We start from the raw sequence: 22,397 nt of genomic DNA, 5'->3' as shown, positions 1-22,397 counted from the left end.
CCCACCCATGCATCCATTCACCAATCCATTCCCTTATCCACCTACTCGTCCATCCACCCACCATGCATCCATTCACCAATCCATCCCCTTGTCCACCTACTGGTCCATCCTATAAGTGCACAAAGATAGGACAGAGAACAACTATGGGGTAGTTGAGAGCTGTTTGCAGATTCTGCAAGTTGTACGGTGCTTAGGGACACTGGAGTTCTGCCCAGCCAGTGTGAAGGGCTACTCTAAACCCATCATAAAACACCTGAAAACAAACCTCCTAGGATCAAGTTTATTTACCAGTAAATTGACTGCCTGTCAGAAAACCAGTCAACAGTTTTTAAAGAAAAACATGTAGGATCTCAACAGCATAACATTCACAGTGTTTGAAATGCAATAAAAATGATTAGGCATGCAAAGAAGAAGGAAAAGGGACACACAATGGGGAGCAAAAATATATCAATGTAAACAGACACAGAAAACATATGTTGAATTAGCAGACAAGAACTTTAAATGATTGTTATAGATACTATATTATTTATTATACTCTGGTTAAGAATTTAAAGTAGAGAATGGAGAGAAGTAAAAATGGAATTTCATCAGAAAAAATAAAACTATACAGAAAAATCAAGTGGAAATTCTAGAGCAGATAGAAAAAATGTTTGCAAAGTGAAATTCTCTAGATAGGTTTGATAGCAGTTTGGACACTGAAGGAGAAGAGATCAGTAAACTTGAAGACAAGGCAATAGAAACTATCCAACTGAAACATACAGAGGCAAAATAAAAACAGAAAATAAATAAAGAGAGTCTTAGGATTGTGTGCAAAAATGTCAGTCTAACAAATGTACAATTGAAGTCCCAAAGGGAGAAGAGAGAGAAATTGGAGTGGGAAAAATTTTGAAGAAATAGTGGCAGCAAATTTCTGAAATTGGTGAAAAACTGTACAGATGAAAGAAACATAAAGGAACTCAAGTGGAATAAGCAGGGGAAAAAAAACCCCACAAAGGCTCATCTTATTCAAATAGTTGAAATGCAAAGTTAAAGAGAAAAATCTTAAACTCAGTCAGACAAAAAGGCACAATTATATATAGGACAACAAACATTAAGTACTACTGAGTTATCATCAGAAACAAGGCAAGTCAAAAGACAACAGAATGATGTTAACAAAATTCTGAAAGAAAAAAAAAACCCTTTCAATCTAGAATTCTATAGCTAGCAAAAACACTCCTTAAAATAAAGGAAAAAATAAATGTATTTTTATACAAACAAAAGCTGAGAGAATATATCACCAGAGATTTGAAATACCAGAAAATTTGAAGAAAGTTCTTTGGACTGAAAAGGAATGATATCTAATGGAAGCATATTTACATGAAGGAATGAAGAGTGTCAGAAATGATAAATATGTGGGAAAATATAAAACACATAACTCTTATTAGAGAAGAAAAATTTTAACGGTAAGAGTGAGTTCTTCAGGAAAATATAGTGATTCTAAACATTAATGCACCTAATAACAGAGAAGTAAATTGCAGAGAAGTAAAAACTGAGATAACTAAAGAGAGAAATAGACATAACAACATATATAGTTGTGTATTTAACCTTCCTTTCTGAGTAACTGATTAAAAATAGACAATTTAATAAGGATATAGAAGATCTGAACAACATCATAAACAATATTAATCTAATTGACATTCATAGAATACAGTACTGGAGAATGTGATTTTTTTTGTGTACAATGGAAATTTAGCAAAACAAGTCTTAATCAATTAAAAAAAGATTGAAATACAGAGTATGTTTTCTAGCCACTGCAGAGTTAAAGTAGAAATTTATAACAATAAGGTAATAAGAATATCCTCAAATAAAGGAGGAGGAAAAACTTCCCAACTATTCTATGAGGTAGTATAACCTTAATAACAAAACTAATAAAAACACATTACAAGAAAAGAAAATTATAGACCAATATTATTTTAAAATATGGTTAAAAAGTCCTTAACAAATATTAGCAAATCAATTCCAGGGAAAAAAAGTGCGTGTATGTTTGTGTGTTTTTGCACATGCATACGTGCATGTGTTAATGCCAGGAATGCAAGGTTGGTTTACCATTCAAAATCAATATAATTCACCACAATAACAGAATGAGGGAAAATGTATATGATCACCTCCATAGATGCAGAGAAAGACTTAAAAAAATTCAACATCTACCTAAATCCTATGATTTGGAGGAAAAATAAACAACTCTTAGCAGATTCTAGTAACAGAGGGACACTTCCTTAACCTGACAGAGTATCTACAAGAAATCAAGTTATCATTTCATATAATAGTGAAAGATTGCATGCTTTGCTTCTTGTATGGAGAATAAGGTAGGGATATCTGCTCTCATTCCTTCATTGTACTTGAGGCTATAGCCAGTAGAGTAAGGCAAGAAAATAGAAATAAAATACACACAGACTGGAAAGAAAGAAACAAAAAATATCTTTATTTGCAGATGACACACTTGTGTACATAGAAAATTATTTACCCAGCCTGCTATGGAAGACAGAGATTGTTTCCAATCTTTTGTTCTCATAGTGCCAGCACAGTGAAACTCCTTGTACACATGTCTGGCACATGTCAATAAATCTATCTTGATGGAGTACAAATTCCTAGAATGGACTCTTAGGGCCAAAGGAATGCACTGGGGTTTTTCCTGGGAAGCCAAAACACAGCTAAAAGCTCATCAGGAGACAAGGGCTTTCCTGGGCCATCTCAAAGCACATGAAGGACCATGAGTCTAGAATTTCCAGTTTTAAGAATCACTACCAGCCATAAAGATAGTGTTGGCAGCCTCAGGTGATAGCTGAGCCTTAGGTAGCGCTGAATACCTGACCAGGGCCATGCTATATGCTAGACCTCAAGGTATTCCTGCCTACCTACAGGTCAGCAGATTGAAAGAAACCTGGGAGAAGATCTGCCCAACACAGAGCTTTGTTTGAACACCAAAGGGGCCAGGTCTTCTACCCCACAGAAGCGACAGCCAGAGCCCATATGCAGAGTCCTTCTTGCCAAGTCTCCAACTACCCTGGGTTATAAGACTGGGGCAGTGGCAGCAAAAGCAGGGAACTGGACCAGGTCTCATGGGTCAAAACCCCAATATGCCTGACTGGTACCTCCTGGTCTTTCTCTTCTTGCCAGCCTCCACACCTATCTCTGAGTCTGATCCAACCCCCTCAAACCCTAGCTTTCCAGTCCACCCTTCATACCCACCCCCCCAATGCAATCATTCTTTATGAAAACAAACCTATAAAATTAAATTATGAAAAGATTTCTGCTTCTGGTCAATATAGAAAAATAGAATCCAGATTTACCCTCTTGCTTGAAACAACAACAAAAAATAAACATGGTATTTGAAGCAATGATTTTTCAAGACATTGGGCATCAGACAATGGACTGTAATCTATAAGGGCCAGGAAACAGTGGGGGTCAGCCTTGCAATTACTCCTTTGAGAGTTTCCAGGCCACAATGCAGGGAGAGGGAAACCAGATGGAGTCTGGTGGTCCCGCTGAGTTGAGAGACAAAGCTGAGAGTCTGGGGAGAACAGATAGCTAGAACTGTAGGACAGAGTACTAGTGAATGGAGACTTGCACAGAGAGATAATTCCAAAAAAACTGCAGAGGGCCCCCCTCAGGTTTGCAGCAAAGTACGAATCAGCACAAGCATGCGAAGAAACTAGTCAAGGATGGAGAAAGAACTACCAGAAGACTCTAGGTACCAACGCCCAGCATTCACACAGGACCAGGAACGGTGCCTGTTCCCACCAAGCAGATTAGGAAACCTCATGATTAACAGGGCATTGGATAGAACATACAGAAAAGTCTTACCTCATTAATAGGGAGTCATTTTCCCCAGACTGAGCACTACTCCGGTCCCACCTAATAAATGTTAAAAGCAAGACCTCAAATCATCAAGTATTTTCAAGTAACTTAACTGTGTTCCAGAATGAAGCCCAATACTATTTGTAGGAATACAAAATTATTCAGCAACCAACAAGGTAAAATCTACAATGCCTGGCATCCAATAAAAAATTACCAGGCATGAAAAGAGGCAAGAATATGCAACCTACAATGAGGAGGAAAATGAATCAAACTGACGTAGAAGTGACACACATAGTAGAATTAGCAAACAAGAATATCAAACAGTTATTATATTCTCTATGTTTAAAAAGTTAAGTAGACTCATGGAAAATATAAAAAAGACTGAAAACCAAACTTCTTTTAAAAAGAAAAAGTTAGAAGACTAACACTAGCTGATTATAGTATATCATAAAACTACAGTAATCAAAACAGTGTGGTATTGGCAAAAAGACTGTAAAATACATTGATGGAACAGAATAGAATCTAGAAATCAATTTCTCCCAAATATAGAAGTACAATTAGCTGATTTTTAACAATGGTCAAAGGCAATTCAGTGAAGAAAGGAGAGTCTTTTTAACAAATGGTGCTAAAATAATTGGATATCAAAAGACAAAAAAACTGAACTGTAATCCAAAACTTATGTCTAAAATTAAACTCAAAATGTATCATATATGAAATGTAGAACTCAAAACTAAAAAACTTCTAGAACAAAGCACAAGAGAAAAACTTGATTTGGGCTAGGCAAAGATTTATTAGCTACAAAACCAAAAGCACCACCCATAAAAGAAGAAATTGGTAACTTGGACATCATAAAAAGTAAAAACTTCTGCTTTGCAACAGACACTTTTAAGAAAATAAAAAGACAAGCCATATACTGGGAGAAACCTTTGCAAAGCCTATATCCCATAAAAAAATTATGTCTATAATTATTAAGGAAGTATCAAAGCAATAAATAGTAAATACCAAATAATATACTTAGGGATAAACCTGACCAAGGAGGTCAAAGACTTATATGCTGAGAACTATAAAACAGTGATAAAAGAAACTGAAGATGATTCAAAGAAATGGAAAGATGTCCAATGTTCTTGAACTTAAATAATTAATATTGTTAAAATGGCCATACTTCCCAAAGAAACATACAGATTTAATGTGATCCCCATCAAATTACCCATGACATTTTTCACAGAACTAGAACAAATAATCCTAAAATTTATAAGGAACCATAAAAGACCCAGAATTGCCAAAGCAATCCTAAGGAAAAAGAACAAAGCTGGAGGCATAACCCTCCCAGACTTCAGACAATACTACAGAGCTACAGTAATCAAAACAGTGCCATGAATATATGTATGTATATGCATGACTGCAATATTGTGCTGTACACCAGAGATAGACACAATGTAATTGATTGTGCTTCAATTTAAAAAAACCAGCATGGTATTGACACAAAAACAGAAACATAGATCAACAGAACAGAGAGCCCAGAAATAAACCCACACAACTACAGTCAATTAATCTTCAATAAAGGAGGCAAGAATATACAACAGAGAAAAGACAGTCTTTTCAACAAGTGGTGTTGGAAGTTGGACAGTCACACGTAAATCAATGAACACTCCTTCACACCATACACAAAAATAAACTCAAAATAGCTTAATGACTTACAAGACATGACACCATAAAGATCCTAGAAGAGAACATAGGCAAAACATTCTCTGACATTAATTGTAGCAGTGTTTTCTTAGGTCAATCTCCCAAGTCAAAAGAAATAAAAGCAAAATAAACAAATGAGACCTAATCAAATTTATAAGCTTTTGCACGGCAAAGGAAACCATAAACAAAATGAAAAAGCAATCTATGGGATGGGAGAAAATGTTTGCAAATGACGTGACTAACAAGGGTCTAATTTACAAAATATACAAATAGCTCATACAGCTCATTATCAAAACAAACAAACAAACAGCTCAATCAAAAAGATAGGCAGAAGACCTAAACAAGTAATTCTCCAAAGACATCCAGATGGCCAACAAGCACATGAAAAGACGCTCAACATCGCTAAATATTAGAGAAATGCAAATCAAAACTACAATGAGGTATCACCTCACACCAGTCAGAATGGCTATCATCAAAAAGTCTACAAGTAACAAATGGTGGAGAGGGTGTGGAGAAAAGGGAACATTCCTACACTGTTGGTGGGAATGTAAATTGGTGCAACCACTATGGAGAACAGTATGGAGGTTCCTTAAATAACTAAAAATAGACTTACCGTGTGATCCAGCAATCCCACTCCTGGGCATGTATCCAGAGAAAACTCTAACTCGAAAGATACACGCACCCCAGTATTCATAGCAGCACTATTTACAATAGCCAAGACATGGAAGCAACCTGTGTCCATCAACAGATGAATGGATAAAGAAGAAGTTATATATATATATATATATATATATATATATATATATATATATATATATATATATATACACATAATATATACATAATGTCATATTACTCAGTCATAAAAAAGAATGAAATATACCATTTGCAGCAACAGAGATGGACCTAGAGTTATCATACTAATGTAGTAAGTCAGAGAGAGAAAGACAAATACCATATGATATCACTTATATGTGGAATCAAAAAAAAAAGATACAAATAAACTTATTTACAAAACAGAATCACATACATAGACAAGAAATTTCTGGCTACCAAAAGGGAAAGGGTAGGAGGAATAAATTAGGAATATGGGATTGACAGATATGTACTATTATATATAAAATGGATAAACAATGCCATACTGTATAACACAGGGAACAATATTCAGTAGCTTGTAATAACCCATATGGAAAGGAATATGTAGATATAGATATATAACTGAATCATTTTTTGTACACCCAAAACTAACGCAAAAATTAAAAACATTGACCAAAGACTGACTGAGAGTGCAGAGAAACTGGGACCAGCGGGAAGATAACATGGTACAAACACTTTGGAAGACAATTTGATGGTTCATTAAAAAGTTATAGTGGGATGTCAGCATGAGGAGCTCCATAGATTCATTCAGCAGAGACAAAAAGCAAAGCTGGCAATACATATTTTTAAAACATAATTATTTAAAGTCTTTGAAAATTGTCCTAAGGGCATATAATAAAGAATATTCATTTAAGAAAGCATACTAAGACTTGGTAAGAATAGCAAGAATCTGTGGCATTTAAGACACCTGGGAAATAAGAGAGACATTTCTTCTGTCCCTCCCCACTCTCAGCTTCCTGGATGCCTCACTCTGGGTGGAGCCAAGAAGATGGTGCTCCCTCTCCCTTCAGGTCCCTACCAAGCCTTACTATACCTCACAGAGAAGGGCAGGCCACAAGAATTTCTCATTGCCTGAAATTCCAATTTGAAGAATTTCTGGTGAGTGTGGCTAAGAGGTCAGAAGGTCCCTTCCTCCACCAGCCCTGCACCCATAGGACAGAGGTCCTATCCTAGGTACAGGAGGCCAAGAATAATAGGACCTAATCATCCCTACTCCAGTTTAGGAAAGATTTTCCAGACCAAGAAAGGTAAGTCATGAAAAGCAAGTCTACTGCCCTATTCAGAGCCCAGAATAGTGGATCTGATACTATGTCTGGGAGGAGAGGCAGCTCATATGAGCTCCAAACTCTCCACAAAGGAACTGACATTAGTTGGAAAAGTGCATGGGGAAGTTTAAGACTAAAGTTGCCCTCAAACACAATAGCTTTTATTAATTAAGAGCAGCAAGCTAAACCATCGGCCATCTAGTTCACCAAAGAGAACCAGGGAAAGATACAGCTGAGAAGACTTCCCCTGGGGACAAAACAAACCTCAAAGACTGGTCTCAGTATCTACCCCTGTCCACATTTAATTGGATCAGCCTGCTGAGAAATACATGCCCAGTGCATTGCCAAAAGTGTAAAGCAATCTGTTGGTAATCAGTGGTGCTGAAAGGATAGAGAGTAATATCAAATGAAGAAGACAGACTAATAGAGAAATCAGGGAAAGAGACAGTCAAAGAGAGCCCTGCTGAAACCACTGGCATCCCAGGGTGGCTGTGTACATGCTCAAGGCTCTGCCCTGAGAGGAGTAACAAAATGGTTTCACACCGTGGGGAAGGTAGACTTCACTAAAACAGTCATCACAAAATAAACAACAAAAAAACATAAATAAGCCCCTCAGAGGGGGAAAGGCAATCCACACTTGGAACAATACGTTACCTAAAATGCCCAGTTTTCAACAAAAAATTGTGACATGCAAAGAAACAGAAATATCTTTACACAGAAATAAAAAGAAAGGAGAGAGTGCTTTTAAGAGAGCCCATATGTCATATTTAACAGACAAAGACTTCAAAGTTGCCATTGTAAATATGTTCAAAGAACTAAAGGAAACCATGCTTCAAGAAGCTAAGGAAAATATGAAGACAATGTTACAACAGATAGAGAATATCAATAGACATAGAAACTGTTTAAAAAAAAAGAACCAAATGAAAATTCTGGGGTTGATAAGTATAATAAATAAAACTTAAAAATTATTAGAGAGGCTTAACCAACTTAAAAGTAGATTAGTAGGGATTATGAAACTCAAAGAACAGAGAGGAAATAGAAAATAGAATGAAGAAAATTGATCAGAGCCCCAGGAAAATCTGGGATGCCTTTAAGCACATGAACCTACATGTAATGAAAATACTAAGAAGAGAGGAGAAAGAAGCTGAAATAATATTAGAAGAAATAATCATCCCAATTGATGAAACACATTAATCCACACAACCATGAAGCTCAACAAATTCCAAATAGGGTAATTGCAAAGAAATCCACACCCAGTTACATCATAGTAAAAATGCAGAAAGACAAAGAAAAACATCTTGACAGCAACAAGAGAAAATGAATCTTATATCCAGCAAAACTATCTTTCAAAAACAAAAGTGAAATAACAACATCCTTGGGTAAACAAAAACTGAGAGAATCTATTGCTAGCAGCCTGACTTATAAGAAATCTTAAAAGAAGTTCTTCAGGCTGAAAGCAAATAAACTCATGAAAATTATAATCCACATGAAAAAAAAACCTGGTAAAAGTAATTATGTAATTATATAAAAACCCAGAATAAATGCATGTTTTTCTTTCTTCTCTTAACTGATTCAAAAAGCAATTGTATGGAACCATATGTATATAAATGTATTGTTGAAATGAAAATATACATTTGATCATAATGGCACAAATGAGGTAGAAAGGACCTGAGTTATATTGGAGTTTAAAAATGACACCAGATTGTATCTTGAACCTACAGGAGTCAATAAAGAGAAACAGAAATGGTAAATAATAACTTAATAAATACAAACTTGTTCTCCTTTCTGTTCTCAGCTTTCCTTTATATATAAAGTAGCAATTATAATAATGTACTGCCAGTTTTGTAACATATATAAGTGTAATATGTATAACAATAATAGTACACAAAGGGGAAGCGGGGTTAGAGCTATCTAGGAATAACATTTCTTTATCACACTAGAATCAATTTAGTAGAAATCTAAAGTAGATTCTTGTAAGTTATGTATGGTAGGTCCTAGAGCAACTACTAAAGAAATGACTAAAAAAAATAGAGGAAGAATTATTAAAGGAATTAAAATGTTACACTAGAAAACACTCACTTCATGCACGAGAAAGAAGTAAAGAAGGATGATACAGAGTAAACAAAAAGTAAAATGGCAGATGTAAGTCCAGCTATACCAATAATTTCATTAACTATGAATGGATGAAACAATCCAATCAAAACACAGAGATTGTCATAGTAAATAAAACAAAAACACCATCCAACTACATGCTGGCTCTAGGAGACACACGTTAGATTCAGAGATACAAATAGGTTGAAACTAAAATGATGGCATGAGATATATCGTACATACAGCAACTATAAGAAAATTGGAGTGGCTATGCTAATATCAGGCAAAATAGCTTTAGCATTTTTTACTAGAGACAAAGAGGGACATTTTATAGTGGTAAGAGTGTCACTCCATCAGGAAGTTATAACAATTGTAACTATATATGCATCTAACAACAAAGCCCTGAAATATGTGAAGCAAAGGCTGATAGAACTGAGGGTAGATAGACATAGATAATTCAACAATAATCATCAGAGACTTCAATACTGCACATTCCAATAATGGATAGAACAACCAGGCAGAAGATCAACAAGGAGAGAGAAGACTAGAACAACAATATATATCAATTAGACCTAACTGATATCTGTAGAACACTGCAGACTAACAGGAGCAGAATACAAATTTTTCTCAAGTACACTTGAAGCATTCTGCAGGTCAGATCATATGGCAGGCCACAAAACAAACCTCAATTAAATGAAAAGGATTGACATCATACAAAGTATGATCTCCAATCACAATGGAGTGAAATTGGAAAGAAAGAAATCTGGGACATTCACAAACATGTGGAAGTTAAACAACATATTACTAAATGCAAATGGATCAAAGAAGAAATCACAAAGGAAATTAGAAAATACTTTTAGATTAATAAAAATTAAAAATGACATATGAAAATTTCTGGGATGCAGCTAGTTGTGCTTAGAGGACAATTTATAGGTGTAACTTACATGAAAGAAGAAGAAAGAGCTCAAATCAACAACTTTCCACATTAAGAACCTCGAACAAAAAGTGCAAACTGAACTCAAAGCATGCAGCAGTAATAAAATAAGTACCACAGTGGAAATCAATGAAATAGAGAACAGAGAAACAATAGAGAAGTTCAAACTAAATCAAATGTTCGTTTCCAGAAAAGTTCCATCAAATAGACGGAACTTAAACTAGACTGATAAGGAAAAAAAGAAATAAAATCAGAAATGAAAGAGGGTACATAACTACTGACCTTCCAGAAAGAAAAATAATTATAGGAGAATATTATGAATAACTGTATGCCACAAATTAGATAACTTAGATGAAATGGACAAAATTTTAGAAAGAAGAACAACTAAAATTGACTCAAGAAGAAATACACTGTGCAGTGATCATTTCACAATATATACAAATATCAAATCATTATCAAATATCAAATGACATCAAAACAAATATAATGTTATATATCAACTGTACCTCAATAAAAAAGAAAAAGAAGAAATAGAAAATCTGAATAGACCTACTCAAGTAAAGAGATTGACTTAGTAACCAAAAAACTTCCGCAAATAAGTCCAAGACCAAACGGCTTCACTGGTAAATTCTACCAAACATTTGAAAAAGAGCTAATATGAATTCTTCACAAACTCTTCCAAAAATAAAAGTAGATGGGACACATCCCAACTGATTCTATGAGGTCAATATTGTTATTATATCAAAATCAGACAGAATCATCACAAGAAAAGAAAACTATATACAATTCATTCATATTTTCTCATGAATATCGACATAAAACTCCCAACAAAATACTATTGAATAGAATCCACCAATGTATAAAAAGAATTATATACCATGGCCAAGTGGGATTTATCCCAGGAATGCCAGATTGGTTTTAACATCTGAAAATCAGTTGATGTAATACACCACAACAATTAAAAGGAGAAAAAAACACATTATCATTTCAGTTGATGAAAAAACGTAATTTGACAAAATTTAACACCCTTTCATCATAAAAATATTAGACAAACTAGGAACAAAAGGAAACTACCTCAATATATTAAAAACCACAACTGCAAAAACCCACAGTTAAATTCATAGATAATGGTGAAAACCAAATGCTCTCCCCCTAAGATCAGGAACAAAACAATGATATCTGTACTAACCACTTTTATTCAACTTGTACTGGAGGTTCTAGCTCGGGTAATTGGGCAAGAAAATGAAATAAGAGTCATATAGAGTAGAAAGAAAGAAGTAAAATGATCTCTATTTGCAGATGGCATGGCCTTGTATGATAAAATACTAAAGAATCCACTAAAATCCATTAGAAACAATAAACAATTCCATCAAGTTTGCAGAATACTAGAAAAATATAAAAATCAAATATTTCAAAACAATTCTGTTTACAATAACATCAAAGAATAAAATACTTATGAATAAGTTTAACAAAAGTAGTATAAAACTTTTACTCTGAAAACTGAAAGCTATTATTGAAAGAAATTAAAGAACACCTAAATGAATGGAAAGACATGTGTTTCACCTAAACCATGTTTATGGATTGAAAGACTTAATATTGTTACAATGCCAATACTACCCCCAAATGAGTCACAGATTCAACACAATCCCTATCAAAATCCTAGTTGATTTCTTTTCAGAAAACTGTCAAGCTGATCCTAAAATTCTTATAGAAATTTAAGGGAACCAGAATAACCACAATAACCTTGAAAAAGACCAAAGCTGGAGAACCCACCTTTCCTCATTTTGAAACTTACTACAAGACTATAGTAATCAAGACAGTGTGGTGCTGACATAGGAAAGACATGTCAATTGAGGGAATAGAATTGAGAGCTCAGAAGTAAATCCTCATGTTTATAGTCAATTGATTTTCTATAAGAATGTCAACATGATTCAATGGATAAAGAATAGCCTTTTTAACAAATGGTGTTTCAACAAATGCATATCCACATGCCAAAGAATAAAATTGAATCCCTACCTCACACCATATACAAAAATTAACTCAAAATGGATCAAAGTTCTAAACGTAAGGGCTAAAATCGTATGTCTTAGAAGAAAACATTGGTGTAAATCTTCACAACCTTGGATTAGCAAATGGTTTCTTAGAAATGACACCAAAAGTGTAAACAACAAAAGAAAAAGATAGACTGGATATCATCAAAATTAAGACTTTTTGTGCTTCAAAGGGAGCTGTCAAGAAAGTAAAAAGACAACCAAAGTGAGGTAAAATACTTGCAAATCTTATATCTTATAAGGGAATTGTATCCAGAATACATAAAGTGCTATTACTACTCAACAATAAAAAAAAAAAAATTAAAACTGAGCAAAAGATCTGAATAGACATTTCTCCAAGGCAGACATATGCATAGCCAATAAGGATATAAAAGAATGCTCATTATCATTAGCCATCAGGGAAATGCCAGTGCAAACCATGAGCTACTACTTCACACTCACTAGAATGGCTATAGCCAACAGTAGCAAGTGTTAGCAAGGATGTGGAGAAACTGGAACGCTCATACACTGCTGGTAGGACTGTAAATTGTACGGCTGCTTTGGCAAACAGCTTGGTGTTTCCTCAAAGAATTAAATATAGAATTAATATATGACCTAGCAATTCCACTCCTAGGTACTTACCCAAGAGAAATGAAAACATAAGTCCACACCAAACCTTGCATATGAATGTTCAGAGCAGCTTTAATAACCAAAAAAAAAAAAAAAAAAAAGGTTCAAAATTGGAGCCAACCCAGATCAGATGTCCTTCAATGAGTGACTGGCTAAACAAACCATGGTATATATTCATTCCATGGAATACTACTTAGCAATAAAAAAGGAATGAAATGTTGATACATGCAACAAAGTGAATACATTTCCACATAATTATGCTGAGTGGAAAAAAACTATATATGACAAAATTTTGAGGGCAATGTACGTGTTCAGCATTTTGATTGTAGTAAGAGTTCCATGGAGATAAATAGATAGATAGATAGATAGATAGATAGATAGATAGATAGATAGATAATGTATGTGTGTATGTCAAAACATATCAAGAAAGCAAAAAGACAACCTACAGAATGGAAGAAAGTATTTGCAAATCATATGTCTGACAAGGGTTTAACATCCAGAATATACAAAGAACCCCTACAACTCAACAACAAAACAACAAGCAACCCAATTTAGGCAAAGGATTTGAATAGACATTCCTCCAGTGGAGACATACAAGTGACCAACAAGCATATGAAAAGATGCTTCATGAATCACTAGGGAAATGCAAATCAAAACCAGAATGAGACACCGGTTTACACTTATGAGGAGGCTTATAATCAACAAATGGAAAATGACCAGTGTCGGTGAGGATGTGGAGAAATTGGAACCCTCCAACATTCCTGGTGGTAGTATAAAATAGGGCAGCCACTGTGAAAAAGTTTGGCAGCTCCTCAAAAAATTAAACAGAGAAATTACCATATGACCGAGAAATTTCACTCCTCAGCATATACCTAAAATAATTGAAAGCAAGGACATGAACAGATATTTTATGCCAATGTTCATAGCAGCGCTAATCACAGTAGCCAAAATCTGAACAACCCAAGTTTCCACCAGCAGATGAATGGATGAAGAAATCACACAGGCAAGGAAATATTATTCACCCTTAAAAGAAGGACATTCTGACACATACTACAGCAGGGATGAACCTTGAAAACATTATGATAAATGAAATAAACCATATACAGAAGGACAATATTGTATGATCATACTTATACTAAATAACTAGAACAGGAAAATTCATAGAGACAGGAAGTAGATTAGAGGGTGCCAGGGGCTTGGGGGCCTGGGGAATGGGGAGTTACTGTTTGACAGAGACAGAGTTTCTGATTGGTTGCACAACATCGCGAATATAAGTAATGCCGCTGAACTGTGTGCTTAAAATGGTTAAAAATGAAATTTTTCTGTCGTATACATTTCACTACAACTGAAAATAATAATTCAATATGCCAAAAGCCATTGAATGGTACACTTTAAACAGATGAATTGTACGGTATGTGAATTGTATCTCAATAAAGCTGCCTCCAAAAGTGATCAACTTTTACACTGTTTACATGTGCCTTTTATTGAATGTCAGTTATATTTCAATAAAGCAGCTAACAAAATTAAGCATGCGTTACTTTGATAAAAGTACAAATTAAATTTTAAGAAAAAATTATTTTTCAATAGCACAGATGTATACAAAACAAAACAATGTTTGTGTACACATCCCTGCTGCCTTGGGAGGTGTTCATTCAAATGAGAATCAAATGCGTATCACTTAGCAGGTACCAGGTGGGCTGTGTCCTGGACATGTTACCTCAGTTCATCTCACTGGCCCTAAGAGGCAAGCACTGAGACACTGAGATGCAAAAAACCAGAAACGAGACCATGGCAACTTCACTTAAGCTTCAATTAAGCTTCACTTAGGCTTCACTTAAGCTCTCCAAGCCTTGATTTCCTCATCCATAAAATGGAATAACAATAAGATCTACTTCAGAGGATTTACAGAAGCATCTTAGAAAAGGCTTAACAACCTTCTGGCATGTGGAAAGGGCTGGATACCCATCAGCTAAGTGTAGCTTGCTGTGCAGGCTCTGGCCTCCCAATAGAGGACACATGGTCCTTGCCTGGACCTCTGAGACAAGAGGGGCGACCCCATGTCAAGGGAGGGGGGTGAGGGCAGAGGCCAGGCCTGGTGCTGGCCGTGGCCTTGGAGCACCTCTTGGCCCCTGGGAGGTTCTGGAGCCGGGGTGGGTAAGTAACCTGGGAGGGGTGTACTGCGCCTGGAAGAGACAAGGGAGAGGGTCCTGGGACCACGGACAGGCCCAAGGTTGAGACTAGATTCTCCACCACCATGTGCTTCTCAAAGTGCCTCCAGGCAAATGCTGGACCCCACAGGCCCCTTTGCCATTAGTACTACATTTACCCCCATCCCGAGATGGGGGAGGCATTGACGCCCTTACCTGGAAACTGCAGTGGGAGCTACCTGGCGAGGTGGCGACGAGGAGGAGGAGCAGGAAGGGGCTCGCCCCGCACCCCCACCTGCCCTCAGTCTCCCCATGGCATGGTGCTCTAGGGTCTGCCCACCCCTTCACCCCCAGGGACCCAGCCCACACCCCTGCTGCCCTCTCCGATCTGTCCGTCCCACTAAGCCCCCCCTGCCCCCGCCCAGGGCCTAGCTCGGACAGCCTAGCTGGGCTATGAATAGCACATGGCCCTTTTCCTTTCCAAATATAAAATGTTTGCTTTCAATCAGGGGCGTCTGGGGAAATGGAAATTATAGGATTGGAGAGTGTCCTTGGGTAAAGAAATACCTCGAATGCCGAAACCTCGCAGGGCCTCTGATTAGGGCTGGAATAATTTCTGCTGTAATATAAACAATCCTTGCTCGGCTAATGGGGGGCGGGGGAGCGGGGCCAGAAAACAGGGGCGCATGCTGCCTCTTTGTTCTCTCCCCTCCCAGCGTGCCTGTGCGGCTGGGCCGGGGCCCGGGGTCTGGAGCAGGCCGGTGTGGGGGCCTCAGGGCGTCAGAAGCCCAGGCTTCTGGGGCGCTGAGTGACCATGGGCAAACCCTGCTCGAAGGCCCCATGTTCCTGTCCTAGCGGAGGGGACAGACGGACTCTGTGGGTGTCCAGGTTCTCCATAAGGAGCAGCCAGTCCTGGTCCCTTGATCCCCTCAGGCTTCAAGCCCTGGGCCTGCTCTGGGGGGCTGGTGGAGTGCAAGGGTCGGGGCCAGCTGAGCAGATGGCCAGGGACAAAGGAGAGGAGCCTGGGAAAATGACTCTGAGTGGAAATTCCCAAATCTTTGGTCGGTCAGTCGGTCAGCAAACACTTGTTAGCATCTCCCTGAGGCACCGAGATGTGAAGGTGGTGAAGACGCTGCCCCACCCTCGAGGAGCACAGGGTCTGTCTGGCCAATACTCCACCAACACACCAGCCATGAGCCTGGCGCAGTGGCTCAAGGCAGCGGCCCTGGGAGGGGGCTTTAGATGTCCCCGTGACCCTCAGGATGGGTACAGCAGGGGCGGCACCCCATTGCTTAGAGGATGAAGGCCATGCCTCGGAAGCCCTGTCTCGGCCTTCAGCATCATGCCATCCGGTCTCGACATCCCATCAGGTGCCTGGTTAGCTGGCACCTCAATTAACCAGAGCAGGGAACGTCCTCGGAATCACCATGGCATTTGGTAGCGTCCAGCACCAAAGCCAAGCCTTTTTTTCCTTCTTATTTTTGCAGAGGAAGCTCTCAGGCTAACAGCTCTTCTTGACAACCAGTTCTCAGATGTACAGTTATTTTGACGCAAAGCACTGAGAGAGAGAAGGCAGGAAGTTGTCACAAAATATAGAAATTAGGAAACTCTAGGAAAAATTAGTAAAAAAGCACAAATCGCAGATGTATGTGGCCATGTAGGTTAGGGTCAACTGTGCTTCAGTTCTCTTTGAGGACACAGCCACACAGGCCGGGGTCGAGGGCCGGGAGGGGGTCCTGTCCTGGCTTCCTGTCACTGTGGCCACAGTCGCTCACTGGTAAAATGAGTACATATGGCAAAGAAATCCAACTGAAGTGATCTGAGCAGGAAGGATCATGGGTGCTCAGGAGGGGATCAGGTTCCTACCCTGATGAACCTGGAAGCCCTGGGGGTTCCTTCTGTCCACCAGCCTGGCCGGCCCATGGTGTCTGGTCCAACACCCAGTCCTGGGAGTGGCTGGTTCAGGTTGGCCCTATGTGCACTGGAGGCCCAGATCGTGTGAACGTGAGAGGAGGCCGACAGGGCTGGGTGCCGCCTCTGAAGGGAAGTGAAGGTAGGGACGTGGTACAGGAGGAAGGTGGGGATCTGGAGGGCAAGGTGGGGCAGCGGTTAGCCCCAGGCCTGGGAGCCGGGCCTGCAATGAGGGAGGGGCTGGGAACGCACCTGATCCCCTCTCTCCCGCCCTCCCACCTCCTGCTGCTGCCTCCCGGGATGGTGGGTCCAGAGCAGCGAGAGGATAGGCGAGGAAGGGAGGAAGGGTGCTGCCTGGGAGGGGGGACACACACCCCGCCCAGGGGACCCGGGGCTGCTGCCAGACCTCTGCCGAGTGACTGAGTGACGGGACTCGACCCTCACGTTACTGCTCAGCGTCTCAAGTGAGAACATGTTGAAAGCCCTTCAACGTGGGGAAATCTTCGCAGACCTCAGAAACCCAACTGGCCGCCGCCAGGAGGAAGCCGTCACCTGCAGCCGCGGCTCCCGGGGGTGGGGGCCCTGCCCAGGAGGGTGGGGTGGGAACAGGCCCCAGGAATGCGAAGGCAGCCTCCTCCTAGGCAGATGGCCCCCTCCCGCCCACCCTGGGCCGCCAGCGGTTCCGTATTTACACTACATTAATAATGGTTTAAACGTTCTCATAAATAGATGTTGATTAATTGGCAATCCATTTGCCGAAGCCTGGGCTGCCAGACGGTTTCCTGGAGGCCCGTTCCACATCCCGATAAACACCATCAGGGAGCAAGGCAGGCGCTAATGTAGTGGGCGCCCCGCCCGCGCTGCAGCCCCAGAGCCATTCCTCAAGCCTGAAAGGGCCCCGACCTGGAACTCCAGCCTCACACAGCAGGGCGCCAGCAGGGTCGGGCCCGGTCCGCCCCTCTCTGGCTGTGGGATGGTGGACGGCACCGCCCGCCTGAGCTGGTCCTGGTGGCCGGGCCCCTGGCCGCGCTGGCCAGGTCCTGGCACCTGGGAAGAGACGGGTCACCCCGGATTTCCGGCTGTGAGGGCAGGAAGCGCGTTCTGCTGCTTGTTTGTTCGCCTGTTCATTCATTCAGGCCGTCAGTCATTTCTTCGCTCGGTGGAGTCTGCCCCCGGACAAGCCCTGGAGGTGGTCAGGGGAGAACCTGAGGCCTGGTGGCCCCTTCACAAGCCCCTGGACTCCTGGGAGACCACTTTTGGAGGATGCCTGGTGGATGCAGTCCCTTGCTGCAGGGGTGGACCCAGTCGGGAACTGCACCCCCGCCTAGTGGGGACTCAGCTGAACATCCCTGCCCATGGACGGCCTCCTTGAGGCCTGTTTGCTCCTGGAAGTCTCTTAGCTCTGCCTCCCCAGCCTGCATGGCCCTTCTTCCTGTCCGCCTGGCCAAACCCCAGCCCCCTCCTCTATAGGATGGGGACTCCCCGCACCTCACACTCAGGAGCCCCCTTCCCTTGGGGCCCAATGCCCCTGCCCCTGTCCCTAGTACTGCAGCCCACAGCCTGGTCATGCTCCAAGACCCCACCACACTCACCAGCCTTTACTGAACGCTCTTCTCATAGTGCCACGTGGGCCCATTCCACGGATGGGAACACTGATGTCCAACAGTCACCTGGCCAAGGTCACCTAGCTGGTAACAGCCATAGTCAGGACTCAAACCCCAGGTGCACTCCAGAGGGTCCTAACTACTGGGCTGTGCTGCCCAATGCTGGGTTGTTGAAAGAATGAAAGCAGGAGAGATGAACGAATGAATTCTACCAGCCAAGGTCCACGGAGCAAAGGGACTGGGGGAGGGGCCTCCCCCTGGTGATTGGTTTTTAAAGCTCAGGCAGACCCCGCGCCTGAGTGTGGAGGTCAAAGGTGACCGCTGATGGTTGTCACTCAAGCAAAATAGGCCCGTTTTCATTTTTCACTTGGGCCCAGACCCCTCCAAACAGACAGTGATTAGGCCCTGATTGAGCCTTTCCTCTGCCTGATGACTCCCACATGTGACCCGCTCCCAAATTACATGCAAATGTTCCGCCGACGAGCTGCTGAGAGCCCCCGGCCTCCCAGCCAGCTCCCGCCGAGGCGCAGGCGCCCGCCATGCAGGTGTGTGCAGGGCCGGGTCACCACGAGCCGCACCTGCAGGGCTCGGCACGCCGTAGCGCCCCGGGGGTGACACCTGAGCCTCAGTCTGCTCATCTGTGGAAAGGGCATGTTGACGGAGTGAGAGATGCCTCCTCGGCCGCAGTGAGCATGATACATACAAGAAGCCAGGGCTCAGATGAGACACTGGCTAGTTATTCCATGTTGGTCTCTGATCCTTACCTACAGAATGGGGACTTGAGTCCTTGCCTCCTAGAGGTGTTGGGGACAGAATAAACAGCTATATCTAGCTGCTCATAACAGCACCAGGCACGAGTACGCACAACTGTCACTTGTCACCATGACTTCTGGGGACATTGTGCAAAAAGAAGGCTCTGTGTGGCAATACCACCACCGTCCCCCCCAGAGAAGTCTGGAGTCTGTCTGCAGACATTTCACTGCTCCTGAAACAGGCCAGCACCTATGGTTGCTGGAGACTTCTCTGTACCAGCCAGCCCTGTGTAAGTGCCCCACCCTACCCATCCTGTTAGGGCGGTGGCACCCTGAGTCTCATTCTCAGTGGACAACACTGTGGGTAGGAAAGGCCCGAGGTCACACAGCTGGTCAACAGTGGAGATGTCCTGAGGGCCCAGCTCATACCTGCGACTTCAGAGCTGAGCCCTGGCCTGCAGATGGCAGAGAGGGACATCCAGGGGGTGCTGCTGTGGGGTGTTCTGGGGTCGGCCCAGGGACCTCAGCTCAGGCGGAGCCAGCACCCCCAAGATCATCCCTGCTGGTCCCTCTCAGGGCAGGACTCCCCTCTGCAACGTCCCAGCCCTGGTGGTAGGCTTCCTGAGAAGGGGAGAGCAGTCCCACATCTGGTCGAGCTGGGAGGGAAAGTTCCCTATTAAACAGAGCCCCCTTCTGACAGCCTTGGGTGCGTGCTTTAAGGCCCTCTAGTCAGATCTTAGCTCTCTTCCTCTCATTCATTCACTGAGACCTTCTCTGACCATCTACCTTAGTTGTCTCCCCATCCTTGAGTATATTTCATGGAATTCTCAGCGCTGATTCCTCTTTGACTTGAGCTGGTTCATGGGTTGGTTGGCTCTTGCCAGGGTCCCTGTTAGACCATCAGCTTCACCAGGGCAGGAACCATGTCCATCTCCCTTGCCTGGATCAGAGAGAGACAGAGACAGAGAGAGAAGGGGAGAGAGAGGGAGAAAGGAAGCGAGAGGTGGGATCAAGGGATTGTGCTTTGGATGGGGGAAGAGGGGAGTAGGGGCCCTGGCGGAGAGGGAGGCCAGGCCTTGGAAACAGAGTGGGCAGGTGGGCGGGGCCTTTGGGTTTAACCGTGTGAAGTGACCAGGTCTGCTTCTAGGGTCAGGCTGAGTGAGAGGGGAGAGGAGTGGAGGATGGAGAGGTGAGCATGGCTACGGAGGCCTGCTGGGCACGTTGGGCACTGCACACAAGGCTCCGTGGAGTCCAGCCAGTTCTGCTGGATGCACAGAGTACTCGGGAGCGGGGAGGCTGCGTCCACCAGCAAGGAGGGATGTCTTTCCCTGAATCCCACAAAGATGCCCTAAGACCAGAGGGGCCTTGGGTTGGCTCACTCTGGGGGAAGGGGAGACTTGGGACCACTGGGCTGCCAACTTGTGGGTTTGTCTGTCCGTGAATTGTAGGATGGGAAGGACAAGACCCTGTTGATGGTTGGGAGGCAAGTCTGGAGGGAGGGGCCAAGCCCAGGGTCCTTGTCTGAGTGGCACTCACCTCTGACAGTGCTAGGGGCTCTTGCCTCCATCCTCCATCCTCCATCTCCTCTCGGACCCACAGCCAACCTTCATGCAGCTATTATCCTCAGCCCTGCTGGGACAGGGAGGGACCAATGTCTGTAGGCTCATGACATGACCAGGTTGCACAGTGGGCCCCGAGGCAGGGGCGAACTGCCCCCCCAGCCCCTTGGCCTAGGACGCCCCCACACCCTGCGTCCCGGGGCAGGAAGCAGCTCCGCTCAGCCCCTCCGTCAGCGGCAGGTGGGTGGCCCCTCATCAGCCTGATGTGGAAAGTGAAATAACTTCTCCCAATTACCCTCGAATCTGGAAACTTTTTGTGCCTCCGACATTTCCTCCAGCCCAGGAGTTAATCAGCCCCTTGGCCGTCCCCCCGCTGGGCCGGGGCGAGGGGGCACCAGGGGCAGTTGTGCCCCAGAAAATTATTTCTCATCGACAATTATTGCCCATTAGAGCTAATGGTTGCGCTTAATCACCACACACTTATCTGGGGTTTTTTAAGCCACTGGAATGGGTCTGGACCCTCCCCCTCGTCCCCCTTCCCCGTTCGTTCTTGAGCAAAGCTCAAGCCATTGCCAGAAATATATTTTTTTAACCAAATCACACATCTGATACCGTTTTGTTTGAAAAATGAGCTACCCTCCCCTTTCTCGTGTCTGCTGGTCACACAGCCAGTAAAGTTTAGGGGACGAACTCGGGACCTCCATGGGGCTCATTTGCAGGACTCTGGGGGGTGGGACCACACTCCCCAATGACCCCACTAAAGGGGGGCACTTAGCCCCAGTTACAGACCAGGAAACTGAGGCTGGGGGGATTGTGTTGAAGGTCACACAGCAAACAGTGGCAGAGTGAGGATCAGAGCCCAGGCCGGCAGGAGTCAGACCCAACGGGGCCAGGAGACAGGGAGGGGTGCAGAGGACAGCCTCAGGGGATCTTTAACCCTTAGGACTGGGACAAGGTGAGTCTGATGGAGGAGGCTCCCACAGCAGCCCCTAGGGTCTGGGACATTGAATGAGGATTAAAACATCGTTCAGGTGTCAACCTGAGAAGTGAAAATTTCAGATGGTGCCAGGGTGCAGCTGCCCCACTGCATGTGGGAGACCTGGTTGCCCACAAGCATCAGAACCAAAGCCCTTGGACAGGATCTGCTCTGCAGCCTCTTTCCACAGACCTGCCACAGCCTCTCTGAGCCTTGCTTTTCTAATCTGGAAAATGAGGCTATGGTTCCCCAAAGGGCAGGGCCGCCGTGAGGACTCAGGTGCCGGCCCCCACCCCCTAGGGTGAGGGTGGGGGGAGG

Source organism: Camelus dromedarius, chromosome 10 (assembly GCF_036321535.1).
Source record: "Camelus dromedarius isolate mCamDro1 chromosome 10, mCamDro1.pat, whole genome shotgun sequence".
Lineage (NCBI taxonomy): Eukaryota > Metazoa > Chordata > Mammalia > Artiodactyla > Camelidae > Camelus > Camelus dromedarius.
The sequence above is the reverse complement of the archived record's forward strand: the minus strand, read 5'-3'. Positions refer to the sequence as shown.